At 49.8% G+C, this 14,315-nt stretch overlaps 1 long non-coding RNA gene across 1 annotated transcript; it reads left to right on the top strand.

Moving 5' to 3' along the window:
- The first annotated feature begins 265 nt into the window (after nucleotides 1-265).
- On the top strand, nucleotides 266-9,309 carry LOC125759409 (uncharacterized). Its single transcript, XR_007417075.1, has 2 exons — nucleotides 266-458; nucleotides 8,967-9,309. It is a non-coding gene; the product is annotated as an uncharacterized LOC125759409 (long non-coding RNA).
- Nucleotides 9,310-14,315: the final 5,006 nt, after the last annotated feature.

Raw genomic sequence — 14,315 nt, 5'->3', positions numbered from 1 at the left:
TTCCGCTAGAGTGTACTAGATATGTACCCCTATCTATAAAAGAATTAGAGTGCACTATATTATAGTACACTCTTATTTCCTCTGCACACACGATGGCTGAACACATGGAGGAAGGAAATAAAAAGGAGGGAGCATGACGTCACGCGATTGAAGCCCAGTGTGTCGGCCCAAGACGTGATCAAAACGTCAGAGCGCGCGGTAGGTTTTAGTACTACCGGTGGCGTTCTGTTTTAAAACGTCTTCGAAGTACCGATATAACATATAATACTTCCGTCAACGCTCTGCTCACGTTTCTGGACTGTGGCGTCGAATTTCAGTGTTTCTTCGAAGGCAAAATAGTTTTTGCTGTTAATAACCTCAAATGGACCGGACTGGTCTGAAGGAATGCAACGTGAGAATACAGCCGAAAGTTGAAGAGGGCAAGTGTTAGTAGTGAGTGGCAGGCTGCACTGCTGCAGGTAGGATAATTTTTGCGGTAACATTGCGCTACGGCTCGTGTTTCAGTACGTGGTGTATGTTGTCATTTCAGAGGCTGAGCTCCTCACTTGTAAAACGAGGCTAAACATCACAGTCTTTAGCCTGCCTTTACATGTGATGAGCAAAATCGTTGTTTAGTGTAATAGGAGTGCACATTTCTCTCGTTCGCCGATGCATGTTGTAAGCTTTTTAATGAGGATCGTATGCTTCCGATGACCTACCACTCGTTCATGTTGGCAGCAACGCCAGGGCTTGGGATAAGAGCGGAGGCCAGTATTCGCATGAGATCTGAAGCTACCGTGCGAAACATGTGGTTCCCGCTGAAAGGCAGTTCGTTGCTAAACGCTAGGCCGCTTTTAAATGCGTGTTTTTACGAGCATTTACCAGATGGGGGAACTGGGGTGAAGAATGGGCGTGGTAACTGATGGAGTTGTCAAAAAAAGAAAGAATTGAGGAGATTTGATCTTTGTTGTTGATATGTTGTAGGTAGTCCCAGTTTTTCTGAGTGATAAGAAATAATCATATTATTTATGCATGTTTTGACATGTTATTAAATATTTCTTAGACAGCTTGAGCAACAAATTATGAAGGTGCCTACAATACATTTTTCGACTTTTCGATTGCCAGCCGAGTTACTGTGTTAAAAACTAAATTTGAAAGCATTGATAACCTCTATAACTAATGACTGCTTGCTGAATAAACCTGATTTGCAATGCTTTGTAACGTAAAATCACTGTTTTTAGCGCGGGCCTGCAGTGTCTTCAGCGTTTCAGCTTCACTGATTTGGAATGTTCATGGGCAACAAGAAAGTTGTGCAGCACTCATGTGCCACTGCAATCGTTGTGTCATGTGAAAGAAGACTAGCCAACTCTTATGTTTTTTTGCATATCAGTTTCAGCAAATGAAGGAGCAGGTCTGCGAGGCTGCTCCATGCAGGGTCTGCAATTTGGACCCACACGTTGTGGGAATCGAGAACGCTTGCTTAAGCTGCTCGCTTTATTCAGGCAACACAGAGGCTGACAGGAAGACGAAGGTGAAGTGATCAAAGGGGTGGTCTTGGGATTGGTAGAGGGGCTGTTTCCGCATGGTAGATCGTCTTCATCTGCCTGTCCACACGTTAGTTCCTAGGGTATCCTAGTGGTTGTGAGCTGATCGCATAAGCCAAATAAAGAGCAGCACACCAAGCAATATGACGACTATTCATGTGCTGAACGTTGTGTTATTACCCTGCAATTTAGTTTGCCCTGGTTCCACATTTAGTTGACAATCATTAAAATTAACCAGCCAGGCTGTGAAAAAGGTTTTCTCTAGAGAGATCTCTTGTCTGACAGCCATGAGTTACATCATTCAAATAAATGACAGTGACATTGGATCTGTGCTCATCCTACAGAAATAGAAAAAGGACATGAGTGTTCTTTTCTTTGGTAATACTGAGACATTGTTGATAAATAATGCAGATCGCTTTGTGAAGTTTACTCGATTGTTTAAGGAACCATATTTTTCTACAGCTGTGTCAATTTTTTTACTGCCAATTGTAAATGAAGTCCTCGGCACCAAGAATAGACTCATTCAGCCCAAAGTGTGTACAATGTCATTGCTTTGGGGGCTGACCCTTATCAAATATTTACCACTAAATAGCCGAGCGATATCTCTGCCAACTTCGATCTTCATAGCCATCATGTGCCATGCGGACACAAGTGTTGACGCGTTTTGCATGACGCATTCTTTTGAATGCATTGTTTCAGCAGATGCTAGTGTTTTAGGAACAATTTGAATTGTTTGTGTCATGGCTAAGGTGCTGATTGAGAGAGAACATGCAAAAGCGTCTTGAATGCGAGATGTGATTCAACTTAAACTCGGCGCGATTGTTTGGTCAGGTTTCAAGCAGCTCCTATCGGGTAATTGTTGCACGAGTGGCATGCGATAGGCTTTTAAATGGTTTCATGGATAATAGTCTCATGTTTGAGTTTATGTTGCTGTTGTCAATTGTGTCCACAAATTTATGTGCCAGTTCCCCACTATGTGTTTGAATTGTTGAATAAACTTTATTTGCCCAACGGTTGATATTGTGCCCGGGGCTAGGCTGCCAGGGATCCACCATTCGAGGAACATCTTTCGAGGTCCTCGGCGACGGCCCTGGCCCGCTGGACGGCCCACTCCTGGTCTTCGGGGGCCTCGCTGAGAAGGGCGGTTCGCCATCGCTCAGCAAGGCGCCTCGCTTCAGAGGGTTTTTCAGGTGTCCTCATCTTTCCTCGTAGTGTATCGTCATTTCTGTCGCATTCCCAAAGTACATGGGCCATATCGGCCCGTCCGTGCTCGCACCACGGGCAGCCAGGCGATGGGTGCAGCGCGGGCCACAGGAGGTGCGGGTAGTAGGGGTTGGTGAAAGTACCCGTCTGCAGCCGCCTCAGGTCAACCGCCTGCGACCTGTCCAGACGCACGTGGGGTTCCGGATATATCTTGCGGTCTTTCCTATAGTGCCCAAGCACCTCGTGGTACGTGGCCGGGAACTCTTCGGCATAGCAGTCAGAGTATATCTGGTCCCTTGCTCCTTGCGCCACGACTTCGGTTGCCGCAACAACGGAGGTGGTGGTGGTGTCAATAGCGGTGGCGCCGGAGCCGGTGGCCTCCACCGCCGTTCCTCCACCGGAGTCCCTCAACACAATGGCGGCGCCTGCTCCCTGGGTGACCGCGTCGCGGCGGGTAAGTTGCCTCGCGACGAGGTGGGCGCGCTCATTGTGGTTGGGCAGGGTGCCGGTGGGTCTTTGGCCGTTGGCATTGCTGCGGTTGCTTTTACGGCTGCTGGTGTAGATAGCTGCAATGTCCCCCATGTGCGCGGGGAACCACTTGAGGGCTTTGTCCGTAATCGTGCCTGACCTGAAGTCCCCAGCCCTGGCGTTTAGCATGCGAGCCACCTCCTCGGACAACCAGCCTTTGGTGTAGTTGCGAATCGCTGATTTTGAATCGCTGATAATCAACGTGTCTTCCGCACCTCCATGGAGTACCGCGAGGGCTATGGCCATCTCTTCCGCAGCTTCGGCCGACCGCAGCCTCGCAGATGCCGTGACCCGGACCTTTTCCTTCGTATCCACGACCGCCATGGAGAAAGCAGGTACCGCCGCTGTTGGCTGGCCTTGTCTTTGATGTTGCCGCTGGCGCTGTTGCCGTTGTTGTCGTAGCAGTAGTAACGGTGATGGTGGTGGCGCCCCAGTTCGTCTCGCACGTTCTGTTGGAGCGGCGGTGGTTGTGGTTGTTCCCCGTTGCCGTCACCGGAGTGCCGTGGATACCTGGCCGCATCGACGAAGAGAACGCCCTCTCGTCTTCCGTGCTGCTTCAGGATCGCTATCGCTCTGCGTTTTCGGCGTTGCAAGTCGTGCACGGGGTGCATGTTCCTGGGGATGTTTTCTGTCAGTATAGCATCCCTGACTTCTGGTAGCAATGCTTCCTTTAGTCCCCGCGCCTCGTGATAACGAATCCCGAGCTGGTCCAGAATGCGTCTTCCCGTTCTGGTGCCCGACAGCCTCTCGAGCTGCGCGATTCTCTGCGCCTCGGCGATCTCGTCGAGCATGTTGTGCACGCCCAGCTCGAGGAGCCTATGGGTTTCCGTGTACTGGGGCACACCCAGGGCTGTCTTGAAGGCCTTGCGAATCGCCACGTTCAGCTTGTCGGTTTCGCTCCTGTTCCAGTCGGCGTACGCGGCGACGTACGCTATGTGGCTCAGCGCGTACGCATGTAGCAGCTTTGTCACGTTGTGTTCCTTCAGCCCTTTCCTCTTTTTCGCTACCCGTCGCACAAGGTGCGTGGCGGCGGCCACTTTCTTCTGAAGTCGCGCAACCAGCTCGCGGTTGGCACCGTTCTCTTCCAGCCACAGGCCGAGCACTCGTATTTTGGACACCATCGGTATTCGGGTCCCCTCCTTCGTCGTGACGTGGATTCCCAAACGACGGGCGTCCACTACAGCCTGCGGGTGAGGTCCTTTCTTGCGCGGTCTATGCAGCAGGATTTCGATTGATCTGGAGAGCAGACGAGCCCCGTGTCTTCGAGGTGCCGCTCCACCTCCCGGACAGCCCGCTGTAGTCTTTCTTGCATTTCGCCGACGCTCGTATTCTCCGTCGTCCACACGGTCACGTCGTCTGCATAGATCGTGTGATTGATACCCTCGATCGCGTCAAGACGCTCCGGTAGCCCGATCATGACGAGGTTGAAAAGCATGGGGGAAAGCACAGAGCCCTGCGGCGTACCCGCACCCCCCATGCCAACCGTTCGCGGCAGAGCCCCGTCGATCTTGACCGTCGCCTTGCGCCCGTTCAGGAAGCTGCTGACGTAACGGTGGAACCTCGCACCGAGATTAAGTCGGCTTATCTTGTCCAATATAGCCGTGTGTTTCACGGTGTCGAAGGCGCTCTTCAGGTCTAATCCGAGCAGGGCGCGCACATGCGTGCTTGGTGCGTTAACGACCTGTTCCTTGATCTGCAGCATGGCATCCTGCGTGGAAAGCCCCCTCCGGAAACCGATTATGTGGGTGCCGAAGGCGTCCCGCTTTTCGAGGACCGTCGTCACCCTATTGAGACAGGCGTGCTCCATGACTTTCCCGACGCAGGACGTCAGGGAGATTGGCCGCATGTTTCGAACCTCTAGCGATTTACCTGGCTTGGGTATCAGAATCACGTCCGCGGTCTTCCATTCGTGCGGAATGCGACCTTCTTTCCAGCACGCATTGATGTACTGGCATAGCTTCTCGATGGCGTCATCGTTCAGGTTCCTCAGAATTTGGTTGGTGATCTTGTCAGGACCAGGCGCCGACTTGGTCTTCAGTAGCTGGAGGACCGCTCTGATTTCTTGCACGGAAAAGTCCGCGTCTAGTTCCTCGTTGGAAGCCCCGTGGTATTCGAAATGACTCTGGCCTGCCGGGCGAGCGAGGTGCGTCTGCACGATCTCCTCCGCGAAGGCCTCTGGGTCGTCTTTGTACTTGTGTCGCAGCTTCGCCATCTGCACACGGGTCGCCGTTCTGGTGCTCGTCGGGTCCAGCAGGTGCCTGAGGATCTTCCAGGTCCGTCCTGCGCTCATGTTCCCGTCCATCGTATCGCACAGCTCCTGCCATTCCTGTTCGCACAGCCGAGCGCAGTGCGGTTAATCTCGGCGATCTTCTTGCGTATCTTTCGGTTGAGTTTCTGCTTACTCGATCTCCGTTGCATGGATTTCTTGGCCGCTACGAGATGTGCCAGCCGGCTGTCCACTCTGGTTGGTTCGGGAACGCCATCGTCGACGCCTCCGCGGGACCTGTCTCCGCCTTCTCTGGAAGGTCGTTGTCGCCAGTCTGTCAATTCGATTTCTTCTGTAGCTCTCTCTACGTCCGCGAGTAGTCTTCTGCACCATTCTCCGATATCCTCGATAGGACCATCCTGCTTCTCTCGTTCTCTGGTCTCTCGGAACTTGTCCCAGTCCACGACTCTGGCCTTTCGGCAGACGTCCACCTCGCTTTCGTCCTCTCCCACAGTCACGCACAGTACCCTGTGGTCGCTCCCCAGGTCCTCGAAGGAGTTCGACCAGGCGATCGCGCCCGCGTCCGACCAGATGGAGAGGTCGGGGGACGTGTCGCGGCACGCGCCCTGTCCGATCCTTGTGTGCGACGCCGGTTCATTGCGTAAAATCAGGCCGAGCTCGTCCATCAATCCGGCTAGCCTCTTCCCTTTCGGCGAGTCGGCTCCATATACCCATTGCGTGTGCGGCGCGTTGAAGTCTCCGCAGATTAGAAGGGGACTGGAGGCGGCCTTGGCCATCGCTTTGCGAAAGAGGGCGCCGAAGTTGTGCTTGAGGCCTCTTTTTGAGGGGGTGCTGTATACGTTAAGCACGAATAGGCCGGTCTTCATTGCCCCTTTGCAGGGCACGACTTCGATAAGGACGTGGTCTATGTCCGACTCTTCGCTGATATCAAGTGCATGTTCGATGAAGGCCGTCCCTCTCTTAACCAGGGTACACACCCTAATGTCCTTCCCCGTGCATTCGCAAGGGGGACCGCACGTGACATAGCCCGGTAGCTGAGCCCGGTCGAAAGGTTCTTGCAAAGCAATCACATCGGGAAGTTTGTTTTTCGAGAGCGCTTTCATGTATTGCATCATCGTTGCTTTTTTGTTTTTGAAGCCCCTACAGTTCCACTGCCAGACTATGCGTCTGCCGTCGGACTTGCGGGACGCAGCCATGGTGGTTATTCAAAGGTGTTAGGGGGGGAGGCGACTATCCGTGCGTCCCTCCTGTCATTGTGGGTGGCGTTAGCGTTGTGACCTCTGTTGAGAATGGTCGGAACGTTGACTACTTGTGATAACGGTAACCCGGCTCCTGCGGGCTCGTGGCGTTCTTGTTGCTGTTGCTGCAGCTGCACGGTCCCGCGTTCCAGATCTTCAATTCGTTTATTCACGGCCGCGAGTTGGGTGTTGACCGCGGCATATTGCGCGTTCCGTTCCGCGTTGGATTCGTTCAGCCTCGTCAGGAGCGTCTCAAACATTCGCTCCGTATTGTTCGTCAGTTTGTTCACCATCTCTTCCATCGCGTCTATCTTTCGGCCTCCGGGTCTGGGTCGCTTAGGCTCTTGTGCGTGATTATCCGCGTCTTTCGAAGGCTGGACATCGCTCGGGCTCTTGCGTTTGGATCCCACCGCCGCCGGTGCTTCATCTTCGCCGCCGCAGCACATGTCCTTCTCTCCTTCTCCTGTGGCAGTCGCATCGCCTCGCTCGGCAGCCCCGCGGGGAGCGGAAGTGCAGGAGGATGGAATTCCTCCGGAGGATTCTCCCATGCACCTAAGCAGTTCGTTCAGCGTCTGTTGTAGCTCTTCGATTTTCCTCAGTGATTTTTCGTTCTGCTTTCTTGCCCTGGTCAGCTCTTCTCTAAGTTCTTTATTCTCTTTCTCCATGTTCTCCATCCTCGCCGCCAGGTCGCGGTCGGGCGCTGCCCTCGGGCTGCCAGAGAGAGGGGGGCTCTGGACAGAGTCACCGTCTCTTTTCGCGACTATGTCAGACCAGGTGAGCCTACGTGGCCCTCTCTGTTTCCCGCCAGGTGTGGACCGCACTCCGTCTTGTGAGGGGTAGTTCCGTTTCTGGCTGTGGCTTCTGCTCCGACTCCGGCTTCGACTTCTGCTCTTACTTCGACTACGACTTCGGCTTTGGCTTTTTTGGCTTCTTACCGGCGTGGGGGATCCGGACCTGGGTGGACCGCCAATGCCCCGTCGGGAGTGGGATCTCGATCTCGAGCGACTTCGGCGTTTTCCTTCCGCCGCACTATCACTGCACCCTGATGGTGATGGGGTACGCTCTTGTAAGCTTCTGCACCTTGCCCGCCACCTTCTCTGCTTCACTATGTGCGGCACCTTGTATTTGGCTTTGCACGTTCGGTCGGCCGTAGGGTGGGCTTCACCACAGATTTGGCACTTGGGTGTACACTCGTATTCGCTGCTGGGGTTCTTTGATCCGCAGATCGGGCATAGTTTGATCTCTGGTCTTGGGCACACGTCAGGTCGGTGGCCGAGCCTGCCGCATTCTGAGCTAGCTATTTTTAGGTCAAGCATTGCTAGTTAAAGCCATTACAATATGGACACTTGCAATGTCTTGTTCTGCAACAGCACGCATTTCCTCATCTTCATAACTGTGACTTGGACCCTGTAGATAATCACATGCACTTTTAGATGCGAAGTATCTTAAGGCGGAGCTCAATCCGGTGGTGGTGGTGGTGGTGGTGGTGGTGGTGGTGGTGGTGGTGTGCGTTCTGACCACCCTTACTGCGCATGCGCATACCCTCTCCACACACCTCCTCTCCCCTCCCCTCTCCACACCTCCTCTTCCCCTCCCCTCTCCACTTTCCCTCTCCCCTTCTCCTCTCCACTTCCCCTTCTCCCCTCCCCCTTTCCACTCTTCCTCTGAAACGCGGGCTAGACATGCCGAAATTCTCTCCTGCTCAACGCCGCGATGAGCTCGAGCGCATGCGCGTCCCCTCCCCTTCTCTCTCCTCTCCTACGCTGCCCCCCTCTCGCCCGCCTGTAGGCCGCGTTCCCCGCTCGCCCTGTGAGAATTAACGGCCAGGCTAGATGGAAGATACGACGCGCGTAGCGTCCCTCTTCGCGTTCCACGACGCGAGGTCGGTAGCATGCCCAACGAACGCCAACGGAACGCGATCGTGCAAGTGCTCCGGCTTCGCATCGCCTCATGGTCCCCTTTAGCGGGAGATGGTGTAATTTTTTCTTGTATCACTGGGCCTCAGCTATTGCGGGATAATACTGTTAAGATTCACCCCTTCTGCAAGCATAACAAAGTGAGGCAATAGCTGTACGTGAAGGATTTACCCAACCTTTGCCCCATTGTGCTCATGTGGTGTCACAAAATGAAAGGACTTCAAGTTGCTTATGACTCATCACTGTCTGAAATGCTGTGAAGCGTAGTATAATGAAACGTTGCGAAGCGTGGTAGTCTAAAGTTGATGTCGGTGTCTCCCTATGTATGCAGAGGTCCACAGAGTTCAAGGAAGAACCAGTTTTTTGGTCGTTGACAGGCTGTTATTCCTTGGATTTTGCAACAAAAAAAAGATGCACAGCTGCTCCAGCCAGGCGGCATGCTGTGCACTACCCCTGCCACACAGTGAGCTGGCTCTGCAGAGGACAGAAAATCTATCGCGTGACTACTGCGGCTAATCAGAAATTACTGGATGCCTTTCTCTTGTTAATAGTTTGAAGCCAACTCTTTTTGTACTGTTGAGCCATCTTAAGCGACAGCAGTGTACATCTGCGAGATCTACAATCCTCTTCTCACTTTTTCTTTAAAAGATGTCAAATAAAGCATGTGTGACCACCTTTTGTTTCGTTTCTGCTTAATCACCTTGGTCGTCCGCTACTCATGGTGCGCCAAGCCCGGCCAGGTACTGCTGCTTATCATCAGATGGCTAGCTGAAGACATGGAAGGGAAGTGTTGGAATGCGATTCAGTGGTCGATTTTGAGGTTTAGAAATTTATTATATGCCAGACAAGGGAAAGGGAATACACGAGGTGCCAGAAACAGCATGTTGTCTTGAGACCTTTTGCTTGCCTGTGCAGGTAAGGCTCCCGTTTGGCTGTATTAGGTTTTGTTGTATGCTACGTCATCTTGAGAAATAAGGTGAAAGCCTTAGATCCATCATCAAATGCGAAAAGTGACTGTCGGCATCCGGCGGCGTCAACACGAGTGATGCATAAATACTCGTGATGACGTGACCCCATAATGTCATAATGGCACATGTTGCCAAAATTTGTGCCATCACTATGATGTTATATGATGACATCATCACACAACATTGTTGTTTGTTCAAAGGTGTGCTGATCCCACAGGCAATGCGTGTCAATGCAAGGTGGAGATACAATCCCGGATTCGGTGCTAAACCACGTCAGCTGCTTTCAAGAAGGGGGGGGGAGGGTACAATAGAATGGAAGGAGAAGAACTAGAAGTAGATGGATTTTGCCTTTGAGTTGTCTTAGGCAAATGAATAAGGAACCCCGAGACTTTTTATCATTATAGATATCCTAGAACTACTCGGATGTGTTCTAGCCATGGGCGAATAAATTTTTTAGCACAGTGCCTCATTTTGCTTGCTTAGCAGCCTTATATAAACAAAACACTGTAAAGGCTTTGCTGCGTCCATTATTCATGCTAAAGTATATCGGCTCCTGCGCATTAACCTGTGCTGGCCATTATATCCTCCTCTTTATGCGTTCTGCACTGCACTGGGGAAGTGTAAAATGGCACAAGGTTTTCAATGTACAAAAAGATGGACACAGGACCAGGCACAACTCGAAGTTTCGAGTTAGCACATGATTAGGAACCTTCCTACTAGAATGAGAACAAGCAGCCAAGCACTGTGCATATGTTATGCTATGCAATGTGGGCACTTCGTACCTCTCGCACTGGCATGTATACGAATGAGTGCAACAGATTCAGAGTTCTGACGGCAGCCCTCTAAGGATGTTCTGCCACACACTACAGAATCTGAAAATATTCATAATCTATTGCATAACATAACTCCATTTCACAAATAACCATAAACGTTGGCATCATGAGGGAATGTGGTGGCTCATCCTTGAATCCCTGGCGGAGGGAGATCAGCTGGTGCTTTAAGTTTCACTGCTTTGCAAGCAGCACATGTAGCCTAACATATCTCACTTGAAATTATGGCGAAATCAAGGTCGCAGCTTCACTTCCCTGTTATGGCAGCCTCATTCTGATGGGAGCGGAATGCAATAGCACTAGTATACTTGGATTTAGATGCACATTAGATAAACCCAAGTAGTCAAGAATAATTCAAAATCCCACACTAAGGCTTGTCTGACAACTGTATCCTGTATTCGGCATGTAAAACCCCAGAAATCATTCCAGTTGAACCTTTTAAATGTAAACATATTTGACAGAGATCTGTCTGGCTGGGTGAAAATTCATACGAAAAATAATAAACTCTCCAGCCACTTATAGTCCAAAGTTGCTAAAGTTAAACTTTAAAAACTATAAACTGACCAGTTGAACCTTGTTATAACAAACACTGATATAAAAGAATTGTTGGTTACAGCGAAGTAAATACAAACATTGGTTGGGCATGCTTTATTTCAGTGGCATTTATTCCTTTTACAGCGAAAAAAAAATGCAAGAGCCATCGTGGTATCGGATATAATGGAGAAATATATGTGCTTCGCGCGATGCTTGAAAATCGAAAGCCAGCAAGAAAAGATTATTGCAAGACAATTCACAATCACATTATTTTACTGATTCTGGTTGTGAATTGCTGATGAAAGTCACCAGATGGATCACATCTCTCTTGAGTAAATGTGAACTCAGGCTTGTTTTGTTAAACAGAATTACTGCACCTTCTCATGTTCCGGTTCATTTAGTTCAAACTGCCTCCTAGAGACTGCCAAGAATTACCTTGTTTATACTAGGTTTGAAGCCTAGAATAAAGCATTTTGCATGCAGGTTTATTGCGCAAGGCAGACTGCCGGTATATTAGAGCCAATTTTGTTACAACGAATATCGGATACAAAGAACGAATGCATAGTCCCGATGCTACTTCGGTATAATGAGGGTCGACTGTATTATTAACAGTGAGCTGTTCTAGGTCGGCGTAATATGTCTGTGGTGACCCAAAATTATCACCGTCATAAACCGGCCCGCGCTCTCTTCGTCCTCTTCTGCTTCGCTCCCAGAACACGTGCGCCGATTTGTCCAGCGTATTGGGGCGAGAGAAAGAAAGAAAGAAAGAAAAAGAGAAAATCTTGGCGAAAATCAATTCCTGACAAGGTGGTGGCATTTGAACCCACATACCCACGATTCGTAAGCAAGTGTCTTAAAAACCGCTCGACTATCCAGCCACAGAACAAAGCATGGCATTGTATAGTATCACATAGCAAGGGGGTAGGAAAGGGAAGTTAGGGCGAGGAGGAGAGATGAGGCGGTGAGGAGGAGGGAAAGGAGGAGGGGAGAGAGTAAAGCATAGCATATGAGGAATGAGAATGAGAGAAATAGAAAGAAAGAAATTGAGAAAGAGAACGAGGGAAAATCAAAGAAAGAGAAAGAAAGAAATAGAGAGTGAGGAAAAAAAGATAGAAAGAGGAAGCAAGCGAGAAATAGAGAGAATGTGACAAAGGAAGGAAAGAAAAAGAGAAATAAATAAAAAGAGACAAGAAAGACAGAAAAAACAGATAGAGAAAGAAAGAGAGGGAGAAAGAAAAAGAAAACCGAAGAGAAACAAAGAAGGCTGCCCAGTTCCGCACTTCTTTCAGGCTTGGCACCACTATATAGTACGAAGCTGCCCATCATGCAACTCCGCAGAAATTTAGCCTTGCGCCTCCATGCAAGTTACGCTATTTTTTTTATTAAAAGTACGGTTAAGAGCGCTGAAATACTCGAACAAAATTCGCTGATGACATTGCAGAATGCACGTGATGATAGATTTTCGTGAAACTGTTTCATTTGAGTCGTGCGGGTCGTGCGCCTTGCGACTGCAATTCATCTTTATTGCATTGCAACTGCAGTTAAATATGTAATTCAAAATAGATATTGCGTGGCAATGCGTACCTCGAACCGTGTCGACAATTATTAAATGAAAGAGCGTTTTCATGTGAATAAAATGTGCGTGCATAGCTTCAGTCGATTTTATCCCAATGCGCAAGTTTTGCGCATTTCGCGTCGTCTGCTTTGCGCGTCGTCTGCTTCTTTCGGGAACTGCCTTTAAACATGCTTTAAACCATGCAGACGCGCATTACGGTACACAGCAAAGCGTGTGCCGGAGTCACCCCCCCCCCTTTTTTTTTTCCGGGCTTGTGCGCGGCGGCATAGCGATAATGTGATAACCGTACCGAACTATGCTAGCTTCAAGGCAGAACTTGCGCGCGCCGCCGCGTTCGAGGCGTGCCCGCTAGGTGGCCAGCACGGAGGCGCGAAATTTAGCAGACGAAATCGACAGACGAACGGGCACAGCTGAGACGTACAGGTGTAAGCAATGCCGTGAAGAAGTGCGTCTACTCTGTCTATGCCATGAAGTGCTGCGTATTAGGGTGCAGGAACCGTACCGACACGGCTGCTTCATCTGTTTCGTTTCATCGGTAAGTAACTTGTCGGTTCATTAAACGCGCGTGTTGTATGGGCGACAAGCAGACTTTTTTGTTTGTTTGTTTTGGCAGTGCCCGTTGATACTTGGTATTGTGAAATAAAACAGCACAAGTAAAGCAAGCAAATAAATTGAAAGATGCCTTCTTCGTATCTCACTGCATTATTTCTGCTTCGACTGCATTATTTCTGCTTTCTGCAGTGTACTCGGTGGGCTGCAAGTTTCCGAAACATTGTATTGTTTTCTCTTTCCACTTTTAGATTTCCGAAAAGTGCTCGCCTGAGAGAAATTTGGATTAAGGCATTAGGTCGTCAAAAGGGCTGGTGTCCGTCCAAATGGAGTGTCATCTGCTGTCGACACTTCAGTCCTGAAGAAGTCAGGCGAACGAAAGCAGGGATACGCAAGCTCGGCAAATTTGCACTCCCAAGACTGTCTGACAGCGAGGTAGGTTCACTGCGTGTGTGTGTTTGTTATGCTCTTGCCAAAAACAGTAACTGCCCTTAATTTGTAATTGTCAATCTATAAAACTGTAAAGAAGGTAACGCGCAATTAATGTACGTACCTTATATATGTGTGTACTTGTGCGCGCGCGTGCATGCATAAACGTACGTTGAATGCAAGGCTAACATGAAAAATATGAAGCATTTTCTGACAATTAAAGGGGTCATGAACCACTTTTCCAAGTAATGATCTAATGGCCTCAGTATCGGAGTGTACTGCCTCCCGAATCGATTGCCGCAAAAATTTCTCGAATCCGTCAAGAATCAGCGGAGTTACGGGGGTTTGGCGCACGCTCCCAGCGCTTTCTCTCTTTTCTCGTGCCGACGAGCGCGCTGGAAGCTAGACAGGGAGGGATGGCATGAGGGAAAGAAGTTACGCCCAAGGAGGTTTAAAAAAAAAAAATCACAGCATATCCACGGAGTGAATGATGATGAGTGGGCGAAGCTGCGGAGGTTCATCGGTAAACCGTGAATCTTCCGTGAATTCTGCCCAGTACATCATCACCGACGTGAGATCGGGCGCGTTTATACTAAAGGTTCGATGAGTTATGACGACTTGCAGCTCACTTTAATTTTACATGTACGCTGTGAATTTTCATTGTTTAGAAAACCATTGCTTTAGAAAACACCTTGCGTCTTTCGTTAAGCAGCTGGCGTCTTTTTCGTTTTGCTTTAGAAACATCTGGCGTTCTTTCGTTTTGTTTTTACAAAACATCTGGCGTCTTTCGTTGG

The sequence above is a fragment of the Rhipicephalus sanguineus genome, chromosome 8, assembly GCF_013339695.2.
Source record: "Rhipicephalus sanguineus isolate Rsan-2018 chromosome 8, BIME_Rsan_1.4, whole genome shotgun sequence".
NCBI lineage: Eukaryota > Metazoa > Arthropoda > Arachnida > Ixodida > Ixodidae > Rhipicephalus > Rhipicephalus sanguineus.
Note: the sequence above shows the minus strand (reverse complement) of the source record. Positions and strands in the feature narration are given on the sequence as shown.